Source organism: Papaver somniferum, chromosome 7 (assembly GCF_003573695.1).
Source record: "Papaver somniferum cultivar HN1 chromosome 7, ASM357369v1, whole genome shotgun sequence".
Taxonomy (NCBI): Eukaryota; Viridiplantae; Streptophyta; class Magnoliopsida; order Ranunculales; family Papaveraceae; genus Papaver; species Papaver somniferum.
In genome coordinates, this window is record NC_039364.1 from 143,767,031 (window position 1) to 143,781,009 (window position 13,979).

The following is a 13,979-nucleotide window of genomic DNA, read 5'->3' on the forward strand; positions in this document are numbered from 1 at the left end:
CTGGACATCATTAGGTTCGGGAAAACGAGTATGAAGGTAATCTTGTAAAATGGTTGAGGCACATATGTCAAGTCCCAAGTGAGGGACCTTTCTAAGAGTTAAAGGTAAGGCACTAGGAAGGTGATAATCACCCCCAAACTTAGAGTTTTCAGTGTCTCTAGCTAGACTAGTCACAATCTCCCTAATTTCTGGATCATTAGATTCTTGAAAATGGTCAATTGATTCTTCTAAGTTATTATCAGGTGGTGCATCTTTACTCATATTTAAAATCTCTACGAGTTCATGTTCTTCGTCTAAGACTAATGTTTCTAAATCGCTAGACTCTAAAACAATATTCTCAGAATAAACTCGTTCCTCTAGACCATTATCGGCTTCGTAATCCTCGTCTAAAACTGTGGTATCTCTAGTCAAATCCTCGTCCTTTTGAATAGGTGAATAATTATTAAAATTATTTGGATTTGAACTAGAAATAACATTATTATTATAAGGCTCAATTGGAGAAACAAATTCCTGATTACTCTGCCTACATATTTCAGATTCTTCATCATCACTATCCTCATCATCATGATACAATTTTTGAAATTCCAGAATTCTCAATCTTTGTTCCAAACTACATGGTCTATGTTTATAATATTTCTCATAGATCGTTAGAGGTGATTCCTAAATAAAAGTTGGAGTATCCATATATCGCTGCCCACGCATATATTCACCAAGAGTCATTTCCGAAGACGTCTCTTGATAACGAGAATTTCTAGACATATATTCTCGCAACGTCATCGCAGGTGGCGTCTCCTCAAAAGGATTCATCACCGAATAAATATAAACTACAGAGGGATTCTATACAATCACAAACAAGGCCGACTCGACTCCACCAAAACAAACCTAAAGATTTCTAGCAAACAAAAAGCATGATGGCTCCACTTAGATTGTTTCTAGACCAGCTTCTATCTTTCGAAAGGGAATTCGTTGCAATTTGAGCAAACCCCTCTGGAATCAATCCGAGTCAAAGTAAGTTGAATTGAGGTGAGGGAATCTCAATGGAGCTTTGATACCCAAGGCCTCACCGCTATCACAAGGCGGCGCAGTCACGCATTCAACTCACAGAAACCATCATGAACTTTGGAGTGTGCTTAAAGAGCAACCAATATTTTTCGAACGAGTTTCCTATTAAGCTCGTCACCCTATCGGTCTCGTTCTATTCCAAATTTTAAGCTTGGGTTCGCGTTAGGTTTTCGTTTTCCTAAGGCGGGCAAGAAGGGAACGGTGATGAAATACGAACCCTTATCTTGTATTGGCCAGGCCTTGCCCTTTACTAGGAATTTAAAACAGTCCAAATTCGTCCTCAATCAATGAATCACCTTAAGGAATACAGTAACTCGCTTACAGGAGATTCGCGAGTGTTTCGATGGACTTACCTCCCGTACCAGACGGGGGATGAACCGTTGAAGTCGACTCGGGCCACGACTCATATGTCATGTACGAACCCGAGGGGCCGAGACGATATAGTAATCGTCGTCCTTCCCTGCACACAGTTTATATAATATTTTTTTTTTAATAATAATAATACCCTTCCATAGGGTTAAAAAAAATAAAGTCCAATTGTTTATTGTCCAAAGTCCAAAATAAATAATAAAAAAAAATTACAGTTTTCCTCACACACTCTAAAAAAATTAAAAATTAAAAATTAAATCCTAAAATTGTCCTTTTTTTCTTCTCTTTTCGCTTTTCGCTTTAAGCTTTTTTCTCTCCAAGTCCTTGGTTTTCACTTTGAACTTGCAAAATAAAGACAAAAAGAAACGTAAAAAGGAACAAACAATTCTAAAAAAAAATAATAAACCTAAAAAAAATGAATCAATCTATATACAAGTCCGCGTCGGCGGCGCCATTTTGTTGTAGTTTTGAAAGTGGTAGTAAAAGTTCGTTGCTCGGACTTGTAAAGATTTAAAAATAAAAATATGTACACAATATTTGTCACAATGGGCGAGAGGTACTGGGACTAATGATTCGGCCAATTTTCATAACATAGGGCTCAATGATTTATTCTCAATAATAATCGCTCAAAACATAAATTATATGGACTCTTATTTTGCCAAAGTAGATTTTCAAAACATTGATTGTAAGTCCTAAGCATGATGTATCAAAACACCTAAGCCAAGCATACATCATCAAATTAAATAACAACCAATTAATTCAAATCATATTTCAATTTTAAATTAATGCAAAAGTCTTAAAAAGAATTAATGAAATTACCCCAAGTATGAAGTTTGGCCTCCTCCGTCGTCCCAGTGTTGGGTTTTAGCTCATCATAGTAAAAGTGCTCTCAAAATAATTATTTATTGCTCAAAAAGTGGTTTACAAATGATGAAAAGGTGTAAAACAATTGAACAGAAAAATCGCAACAGAAATAACTGTTGCAAAGGCGCTGTTCAGCTGTTACAAGAAGAACGATAGTGGTAACTGCTGTTGTACGACGAACTACGACCTACGAGTGTGCGTCTTAGACTTTTTTGATAAACGAATTCTTCTGCGAGTCCGTTCTTTGTGTTCTTTATCTTCATCAATGGCAGCAGCAGCAGCAGAGAGAAATCATGGTTCTCGATTCTGCAGTGTTCCTTCTCTCCTCCCAACTCTCGAAAGCCCTTCTAATCGACCCAAGGAGTTAATTTATACCCAACAGCAGCATTTAATCCCTCGCAATAACTCCATATAATCCTTCATTATTCGGTTTAAAGAAAAATATTCTAAAAATATTTTCTTCCCTGTTTTGTTTGATCACGAGTCTGCAGCTGAAAAATCACCTTAATTGTCTTCTAAACGGTCCAAAAGTGTGCTAGAGTCCTCCATGCATCATCATAACACGTCCGAATCCCTCAAAAATCCTCTCAAACCCGTGACTGCCCTGTTCTCTGATGATGACTTTTTTAGCCGATTCTAGGCAAATTCGATCGACCAGAACGCTTGAAATAGGTTTATATATATCCTAGGAACAATCTCACCAAGTTTCAGCCATTTAATCACCCTAAAACACCTTCAAAATTGGATCGAAAATTCTGCCAGTTGAAAGGAAGCTTTTCCCGCCAATTTTGATTTTTCAAATAAAGAAGATGACCTCCCCCTAATCCTGTACGGGTGTCCCTTTAGCAATTTGGGCTGAAATAGTAATTCTTGGGTGGAAATAGTAATTTTTCTGGGTTCCTCCGGGACATTTCTGGGACGTTTCCGGTGCATTTCTGGGGTGCCTTTAATACTTTATCCTGGGGTGTAAATCATCACTTTTTGAGCAACTCTTTCCATACAGGGGTATTTTCTCCAAAAACACCTAAACAAACATAAAAACACAATATTAGTACAAAAATAGAGTTCCAACAATACAGACATTGAGGACAAATTAGACACAAAAATGTGTCTATCGTGTCATCTTCGAGATATTCGTGTTGAAGCCAGATGCTCCATTATCGAAGGTGTACTCTTTGATTGGGAGTACAATTTGAAGGCTTTTTAGATGCTTGAGCGTTGAAGTGTACATTCCTTAAGTATCGAATGTTTTAGGGGTTTGATCATCTCTGCCCTAGAGTATCTTCTGTTGATTCATCATACCTTTCATTGCGGTATTGGGATTCGACACTTGTGCAAACATCAGAGCTTTCTGATTTTGTGGAATACATGGACTTGCAGGAGAAATGCACAAAGTGTTCTTTTCCATGTTTGGACATCATCTCAGTAATGAATGTTTCAATGCTTGGTTCGGAGAAACGTCAGATTCAACCACTTGGTAAAATACTAATGCGGTGAAGCTACCATTCATAATGTCTCGCAGAGTTACTAGCAAAATTGAGTCCCCATGTAGGATAGCATGTGAGGAAATAAATGACATAGACATGGAATGAGACTTGCCTGAGTGAGGAACTTCTTGATGAATGTCTATGCATCTTTTGTAGGTTCTTGCTTCAACCTCGTCAAAGTTTGAAATTCCTCCAAGTACTCTGATGATGGAATGTCCGTCAAATCTTCTGGATCAGAACTTTATTCGTCGGAGAGATGTGCAACCAAAGGCGCTTTGTCAGTAGTGATGTATTTTGTAGATAGTGGTAACAGTGGTTCGATTCTCAGACTTGCGAAGGATAAAATATAGACTTAAATTCTAAAACTAAAATAGAAAACACACTAAAAGTTGTAGCAAACTCAATCAAAGATGATATCAATATTAAAAGAACACTGAGGCTAAGATTCCACTATTTTCCAAGTTTAAGGTGATTTAATCCAATCTTTGTATTCATGCAATTTTGTCGTTCGATTTGATTCTTACTATTGCAACAAGTAGATTTTCAAAAGCAATAATTGTAAATACCAAGTATGAAGCATCAAAAGTCTTAAACTAAGCATACTCCATCAAAATAGATCACAATTACTCAAATAAAAATCATATTCGCTATTAGTTCAAGGCAAATAATCATAATAAAATTGCAATAAATAGATAAAAGAGAATATACCACTTCTTGTTGGAAAAATAGCTTCCTCCAGCGCCTTAGCAATGGGGTTTAACTCCTCATATTAACCATGTTCTCAAAGTATGTTTTTATAGCTCAAAAGTGCTCAAGGAGGTGAAAAAGTGATAACACAGCCGATTCGCAATAGTGTGAAGGTGTTGCAGAATCTCTGTTACAAAGAGGAAACAGTAGCTAAAGACCTAATGCAATTACTGTTGATAAACGATAAATGGGTTCTCCTGCTGAATAGCGATAGTGTTCTGCGACAAATACTTGTGCGTCAATGTTCTTCGTGTTCTTCCTCTTCAGCAGCAACAACAGAATAAGGTATTTTTCCTGCAACTCGATCTCTGGAGCTCTGTGGTGTTTTTAAACTTCTCTGAAAGGCTTCATCCCTCTTCTATGAGCTATCCCCACTCCTTTTATAGCCCACGGGTCGATTTAATCTCCAAGAAATCTCCTTTTTCTTTTTGCCAAAGTTACGGGTTTTATCTATTCTTTCCATATCCTCATACGCGGCTTCAAACACTCCCTGTTTGCTTCTCACACGTCTTCCAAGTATAATCCAATGTCCCAGACTCTCTCAAGGGCAATATCGAATCAAACAACTACCAATATTCCCTTATCTCCAACCGGTAACTTCCATGTATTCAACCAAAATCCCGTGATACTCTCCAAGCCTTGTTTTAATCCAAAACCCACGTAACTTTCTTTTTTTCTTCACCCTACGCGTATTCTGTGCTCATCTAAATTCTTTACATAGACAGAGGAACAAATAATATGGGAAGTATTCTCCAAGAATGAAATAAAAATCCGAGAACAAATACCTCTCTGATTTAACGAGATAACCATGGAAACTTGCTTGTTTTACAACTATGAATCACATACCATCCCTGTTTGAGATTAACAGGCTCATACGAACCTAATCCAACAAGAAAATCCGACAAATATTCAACAGAAACGGATCCAGGGAAGTTTGCTGCGACGAGACTCTTCTAACTCAATTTCCCGCCAAAATCTTGTTTTTTTAAATGAAGAAGATGGTCGCCCCTATCCAGAGTAGGGGTGCGATTAGCAGCTGCCTGGAAATGGGATGCCCCTTAGTAATTAGGTTACCCCTTATCCAAAGTGAGGGTCCGAATAGCAAATGTCTTACCATGAACGCAAAAAACACTTTTCGAGCCAATTTCGCCGCAAAATCTTATTTTTCCAAAAACACCTACAAAGACATAAAAAGCCAAATAAATACAAAATCGAGCACTAACAATATACATAATTGAGAAAAAATAGACACAAAATGTGTCTATCAAATACCCCCAAACCTATTATTTGCTAGTCCTCGAGCAAAAATAAAATAGAAATAAAATCCTAACTCACTGTCGCAGGCATCGTCGATTGCATTTAGCGTATGCAATAAGCCTTTAAACCCCTAGGTGTCCCTAGTGGCGGAGTGTGTTCCCTTACCAGAGGTATACCCACAAAACCTTTATACTCCAGACCCTAGCTATCTACACAGAACCTTGGAAGGCACTAAAGAATCTCCTTGGTTGGCATACTTATTGACTACAGGAGGAAGTACCCTGATGCGAAATTCCAATTGTTGTACACGAGTTTGCACTCAAGCATACTAAAATTCATATGAAGTGACAGAGCTCTACTCAGATAGTCGCACTATGGACATCAATATCCGGAGTCAAAACTAATCACATGGATAGATCAAGAAGATGGATATAGAAAAACATAGATGGTTTTGATGTTTACTAGGTGAACGGTGTTTCTCATATCTGTCTGAAGGCCTCCGCCAAAATGAACCTATCCTAATGGACTGAGATACTAGTCTGACTAATATCAACACACTGGCATATACAAGGGAACCAGTGATTGATAATCCTAACTCTAGGTCAACACACTGGCATATACAAGGGTTCCAGTGGTCGACTTTATTGAATTTATTCCAGTTGGTCTGATGGTGGTCTCTTTTTTTTTTTTTGTATCTCAATCACTCTAATTCACCCTAGCATTGGTAACAACTTGAATCGTGAGCCCCACCTAATCACTTAGAGAAACATAGTTTAAAAACAAAACAAAATAAAAACAGAAGTGAAAAGGACTCAACGAGATATGGTGAAACTATCATGTTATTTCTAACACCTGAGCTCTGTGCTTTTATGAATAGACTCTTTAGATGTTGCCATCTAGTCAGATTGGTTCCTCAACTCCTACAACCAAAATGCTTCCATCCACTTAGATTGGTTAGTGCCATCCTTAATAGGGATAAATTTCTAGGCTCTGGAGTTTATTTATTGCAACGAAAAGGTAACAAAAAGTTCTACCCCACCCCCAAACTTAAATCTAACATTGTCCTCAATGTTTCTAATAAAGAACAGTACCAAAAATATAAGTAACATGAGGAAATAGTAAAGAGAGAAGTCGGAAAGATAGTACCTGGGTGAAGTGTAACCAAAAACCTACAAAAATATTATACAACATACAAAATCGCCTCGATGGTCAATCAAGGTAAACAGGGTCCTCCAGAGGGACCTCCTCAACATCACCTGTAGGAAAAGGCTCTAAAAAGGGCTTCAATCGCTGACCGTTAACCTTCGAAGAACTACTACCATCTGGTGTCTCAATCTCAACAGCGCCATGAGGAAAAACAGTACGGACCACAAAAGGACCGGTCCACCGAGAGCGCAACTTCCCGGGGAATAGATGCAAACGAGTGTCATACAGAAGAACTTTTTGACCTGGAGAAAATGACTTTCGTAAAATATTCCTATCATGCACAAGTTTCATTTTGTTCTTATACTCCTTAGCACTATCGTATGCATCTCTACGAATCTCGTCCAACTCATTGAGCTGGAGCTTTCTTTGAGCTCCTGCCTTGTCAAGTGAAAAGTTTAAGTTCTTAATAGCCCAATAGGCTCGATGCTCTAACTCAACAGGCAGGTGACATGCCTTGCCAAACACTAAACGATAAGGTGACATTCCAATGGGTGTCTTAAACGCAGTACGGTAAGCCCATAAGGCATCAGTAAGCCTCGACGACCAGTCTTTCCTATTTGGATTAACTGTTTTCTCTAGAATACGTTTAATTTCCCTATTGGAAACCTCTACCTGACCACTAGTCTGAGGGTGATATGGGGTTGCTACTTTATGGGTAATACCGTATTGTTTCATTAAAAGAGCAAACGGTCTATTACAAAAGTGTGAACCTCCATCACTAATTATAGCTCGCGGCGTACCAAAACGTGTAAGTATATTCTCTTTCAAAAACTGGACTACGACCCTGTGGTCATTCGTTTTACACGGAACCGCCTCAACCCACTTAGACACATAGTCTACAGCGACAAGTATGTAAAGATAACCAAACGAAATAGGAAATGGACCCATAAAATCAATGCCCCACACATCAAAGACCTCAATCACTAAAATAGGGTTCAAAGGCATCATATTTCTACGGGAAATGGTTCCTAACTTCTGGCAACGCTCACAAGAAACACAATGACTATGGGAATCTTTAAACAACGAAGGCCAGTAAAATCCACACTGCAAAATCTTAGCAGCAGTCTTCTTAGCACTAAAATGACCCCCACATGCATGTTCATGACAAAAGGAGATAATACTAGACTGGTCACTCTCAGATACACATCTCCTAATAATCTGGTCCGGACAATACTTAAACAGATAAGGATCGTCCCAAAAGAAATGCTTAACCTCGGCTAAAAACCTAGAACGATCTTGCTTACCCCAATGTTGAGGGGTTCGACCAGTAACAAGATAATTCACTATATTTGCATACCAAGGTGATTGGGAAACAGAGAACAATTGTTCATCAGGAAAGCTATCCCTTATAGGAAGGGAATCACTAGGGGAACTAACAACTAGCCTAGACAAGTGGTCTGCTACTACATTTTCTGCACCCTTTTTGTCTCTAATGTCTGGAAAATTTGTAACAATAGGATCCATCTAATCAATCTAGGTTTGGTATCCTTCTTAGAAAAGGTATTTCAAAGCAGCATGATCTGTATAGATTATGATCTTAGAACCTAATATAGGACCTAAACTTATCCAAGGCAAACACGATGGCTAAAAGTTCCTTCTCGGTAGTTGTAGTTCATTTGGGCATCATTCAGAGTTTTGCTAGCATAATAAATCACATGAAGTAATTTGTTTTCTCGTTGTCCTACACGCCTATAGCATAATCTGAAGAATCACACATAATCTCAAAGGGTAGGTTCCAGTTAGGTGCCTGGACTATCGGGGCAGTAGTGAGTAAAGTTTTAAGCTTCTCAAAAGCCTCTAAACAAGCATCATCAAAGACAAACTTAACATCTTTTGCAAGCAAATTGCAAAGAGGTCTAGAAATCAAGCTAAAATCCTTAATGAATCGACGGTAAAAACCTGCATGCCCTAGGAATGACCTAATATCTTTTACGGTTTTTGGGACCTGTAAAGTCTTAATAAGGTCAACTTTGGCTTTGTCTACCTCTATACCCTTTGAAGAACGATGTGCCCTAAACAATTCCTGATTTAACCATGAAATGGCATTTTTCCCAATTAAGCACTAAATTTTTTCCTTACACCTAGTCAACACTAATGTCAAATGATGCAAGCACTCATCGAAAGATGAACCAAACACTGAAAAATCATCCATAAAGACCTCTAAAACCGTTCTACCATATCAGAAAATATGCTCATCATACAACGCTGAAAAGTTGCAGGGGCATTACATAGCCCGAAAGGCATGCGTCTATACGCAAAGGTACCAAAGGGACAGGTAAAAGTGGTTTTCTCTTGGTCTTCTGGGGCAATAACGATCTGATTATAACCGGAGTAGCCATCTAAGAAGCAATAGTGACTATGTCCAGCTAATCGCTCTAGCATTTGGTCGATAAAAGGAAGGGGAAAGTGATCCTTCCTTGTGACCTTGTTCAATTTCCTATAGTCAATACACACACGCCATCCCGTGGTCACTCGGGTTGGGATTAATTCATTATTATCATTCTGGACTACAGTGATACCTGATTTCTTGGGGACAACCTGAACAGGGCTGACCCACTTACTGTCTGAAATTGGGTAAATAATACCCGCATCTAACAACTTAAGCACCTCTTTTCGAACTACCTCTTTCATGTTAGGGTTCAGTCGACGTTGCATCTCCCTAGAAGGTTTGGAGTCTTCCTCTAAATGAATCTGATGCATACACACAGTAGGACTTATACCCTTAATGTCTGCTATAGTCCACCCTAAAGCTTCCTTATTGTCTTGAAGTACATTTACTAGCCTACTTTCCTGATCACTATCCAAATGGAAGCTACAATCACAGGTAAAGTCTCAGATGGGCCTAAAAACACATACTTTAGAGTATCGGGTAGTGGTTTAAGGTCCAACTTTGGGGGCTCTTCTAAAGAAGGAATTAGGGTAGTCTCAGAAACTGGTAACGGTTCGAACCTAGCTTTCCATCTATCAGTGTCTAACACAGGGGTAGAATCTAATAGAGCATTCACCTGTTCAATAGTGCTATCGTCGTCAAAATCTAAACCAAAATGGGATAGACAACTTTCTAATGGGTCTTCAGACAAATGTTTGGTAATGACTCCTGAACTAAGGCTTCTATCATGTTCACCTCTCAACACATGTGTCATCTAGCTCATGAGGTTGCTTACTGACATTAAAAATGTTCATCTCCATAGTCATATTACCAAAAGATAAACTCATCACACCATTTCGACAGTTAATGATCGCATTAGACGTAGCTAAAAATGGGCGACCTAAAATCACAGGTATCTGGTTCTCTGGGTCAGGGACCGGTTGGGTATCTAGGACCACGAAATCCACTGGATAAATAAACTTGTCGACCTCAATAAGAACATCCTCGATAACACCTCGAGGGATTTTAACAGACCTATCAGCTAACTGCAGTGTCATCTGAGTAGGTTTCATTTCACCAAGTCCTAGCTGTAAGTATACATGGAATGGCAGTAAGTTCACACTGGCTCCTAAGTCAAGTAAAGCTTTTCTACCCGGAAGTTACCTATTGTGCAAGCAATGGTAGGAGAACCTGGGTCTTTGTACTTTGGAGTTGTGGTGTTCTGAATGATTGAACTTACGTGACTAGCTAAAAAGGCTTTCTTATGGACGCTAAGTTTTCGCTTTCGCGTACACATATCCTTAAGGAACTTGGCATAAGCAGGAATTTGCCTAATTGCATCTAATAAGGAAGGTTTATGGTAACTTGCTTAAAAACCTCCACTATGTCATTAAAGTTCGATTCCTTCTTTGTTGGTACTAATAGCTGAAATGGGGCTCTAGGCAAAATCAGACCTTTCAGGAACCGAATTCACATCATCAGAAACTTTATCAGTCTCCAGCTACTGGTCCTGAGAGGTGAGATCTGAGGGGTGAACTACAGTATGTTCACTATCGGGCATGGTTACCTTATTGTCTACAACTCTACCACTTCTAAGGGTTCTAACAGCAATTGATTCGATGGTTTTGCACCTAATTCATGAACTCCTCTAGGGTTGGGTTGTGTTTGACTAGGAAACTTACCTTTTTCTCTCAAAGAATCACTTATCAGACCAACCTGGGTTTTTAACTCGGAAATAGCCTGACTATTTTCTTGTCCTATCCTGTTACTAGCTTGTAGACTCTGTTCTACGGATAACTGAAATTTTGCAGTTTGCTGAGTTAACAAGGCGAGAGATTCCTCTAAACTTAGGATTTTCTTATCTGACTGATTCTGAAACTGAGCTAGTCCTGAAGGATTCTTAGTATAGCCAAAACCTGGGGGAGCATTAGAATTACTAAACTGACCTTGACTTTGGCCCTTAGACCACGAAAGGTTCGGATGGTTTCTCCAACCAGGATTATAGGTTTCTGAATATGGGTCAATCTTTTGACGGTTATCAAATCTAGTGTTATTATAAAGAGCATTGGCTTGCTCTTCAATATTCTGGCCTTCCCAAAAAGGCTCCACTCTACCACTAGTCTGGCCCACTTCTAAGGCTTCTAACCTTTTTGCTATAGCAGCAATTTTGGCATCTGATTCATAGCCTCCTTCTACCCTATTAACGTTTCCTCTACTTAAAAAATTGTTTTCTGGGGTGCCCTACTATTTTCCCATTGCTGGGTTTTTTCGGCGATTTCATTAAAAAATTCCATCGCCGCATCAACAGTTTGGTTTTCAAATCCACCAGTGCATAGAGACTCAACCATGGTCGTTGTGGAATAATCTAAACCCTCATAAAGGATCTGAACTAGCCTAACCTTTTCTAAACCATGATGAGGACACTGGGATAATAAATCATTGAACCTTTCCAAATACCTATATAAAGATTCTCCCTCTTGTTGTGAAAATGTGCATATTTGCGTCCTAATAGACGATGTTTTGTGCCTAGGGAAAAACTTATTGAAAAAGGCAGATGTAAGTTGTTCATATGTCTCAATTGACTCGGAGTCCAAACTATAGCCACGACTTGGCCTTATCTTTCAGGGAAAATGGGAATAACCTAAGTTTCAAAGCATCATCATCTAAGCCTCTAATTCTTAGAGTACTACAAATTTCCTCAAAATCCCTAACATGGTAATAAGGGTTTTCATTTTCTTTCCCTAAAAAGATTGGGAGCATCTGTAAGGTCCCAGGTTTCAGTTCATAGGGTGCCTCCGTTTCAGCTAACTTAATACACGAAGGACGAGTAGTCCTAGTTGGATTCAACAAAGCTTTCAAAGTTGCCATTTCTGGCTATCGGAAATAGGATTCTCTCCTCAAGCGGACGTTCAAAAACAGACTCTTCAAAAGTCGGACTTTCTAGATTAAGGTAATCGAGACGCTTCGAACTACTAGGTTTCTCTTTAAAAATCTACCTAGGCGTCTCTTTTACGTTCAGGCATCAAACAAAAAAAGGAAGGGTAACAAACACAGGATGACTCAACCAAATCAAACCTATTGATTTCTAGCAAACAAAAAGCATGATGGCTCCACTTAGATTGTTTCTAGACCAGCTTCTAATCCTTCGAAAGGGAATTCGTTACAATTTAAGCAAACCCCTCTGGAATCAATCCGAGTTAAAGTAAGTTGAATAGAGGCGAGGGAAGCTCGGTGGAGCTTTGATACCCAAGGCCTCACCGATATTACAAGGTGGCGCAGTCACGCATTCAACTTACAACTTCGAAGTATGCTTAAAAGAGTAACCAATATTTTTCGAATGACTTTCCTGTTAAGCTCGTTACCCTATCGATCTCGTTCTATTCAAAATTATAGGCTTAGCTTCGCGTAGGTTACGTGTTCCTAAATCGGGCAAGAAGAGAACGGTGATGAAATCCGAACCCTTATCTCGTATGGCCAGGCCTTTCCCTTTACTAGAAAAATAAATGTCTGTATTCAGTCCTCAACATATATGCATACGAAGGAGTCCAGTAACTCGCTGACAGGGGATTCACGAGTGTTTAGAATCTTACCTCTCGTTCCAGACGGGGGATGAATCGGTTGTAGTCGACTCGGGCCACTGACTCCAATGTCAAGTGTACGAACCCAAGGTGCAGAGACAATATCGTAATTGTCCTCCTTCTCTACAAACAGTTTATATTTAAAGTACCCTTCCGTAGGGTAATAAAAAAAATGATGTCCGAAATTCCAAAAGTCCAAAAAGAAAAGAAAAATTACAAAATAATAAACCCTATTACAGTTTTTTTTTTTAAATAAACAAACCCTAAAATAAAATTGTCTTCTTTTCTGTTCTTTTTGCTTTAATCTTTAGCTCCAGGTCTTTATGAAATCACCAAACTCTTTGGCTCAATTTTCTTTATGATCCAGAACCTGTAGACACAAGATAAATAACCAAAAACATAAAATAGAACAAAAATAATAACAAAATAATAATAATAATAATAATAATAATAAATGTAAAACCCTAAAAACAAGTCCGCGTCGGCGGCGCCAAAAATTGATGTATTTTGTAGATAGTGGTAAAAGTGGTTCGATTCTCAGACTTGCGAAGGATAAAATATAGACTTAAATTCTAAAACTAAAATAGAAAACACACTAAAAATTGTAGCAAACTCAATCAAAGATGATATCAATATTAAAAGAACACTGAGGCTAAGATTCCACTATTTTCCAAGTTTAAGGTGATTTAATCCAATCTTTGTATTCATGAAATTTTCTCGTTCAATTTGATTCTTACTATTGCAACAAGTAGATTTTCAAAAGCAATAATTGTAAATACCAAGTATGAAGCATCAAAAGTCTTAAACTAAGCATACTCCATCAAAATAAATCACAATTACTCAAATAAAAATCATATTCGATATTAGTTCAAGGAAAATAATCATAATAAAATTTCAATAAATAGATAAAAGAGAATATACCACTTCTTGTTGGAAAAATAGCTTCCTCCAGCACCTCAGCAATGGGGTTTAGCTCCTCATATTAACCATGTTCTCAAAGTATGTTTTTATAGCTCAAAAGTGATAACACAGCCGATTCAC

At 38.4% G+C, this 13,979-nt stretch overlaps 1 pseudogene; it reads left to right on the forward strand.

Annotated features, from left to right (window-relative positions):
• Positions 1-11,766: 11,766 nt before the first annotated feature.
• On the forward strand, positions 11,767-11,866 carry LOC113300767 (annotated as a pseudogene).
• The last annotated feature ends 2,113 nt before the right edge of the window (positions 11,867-13,979 follow it).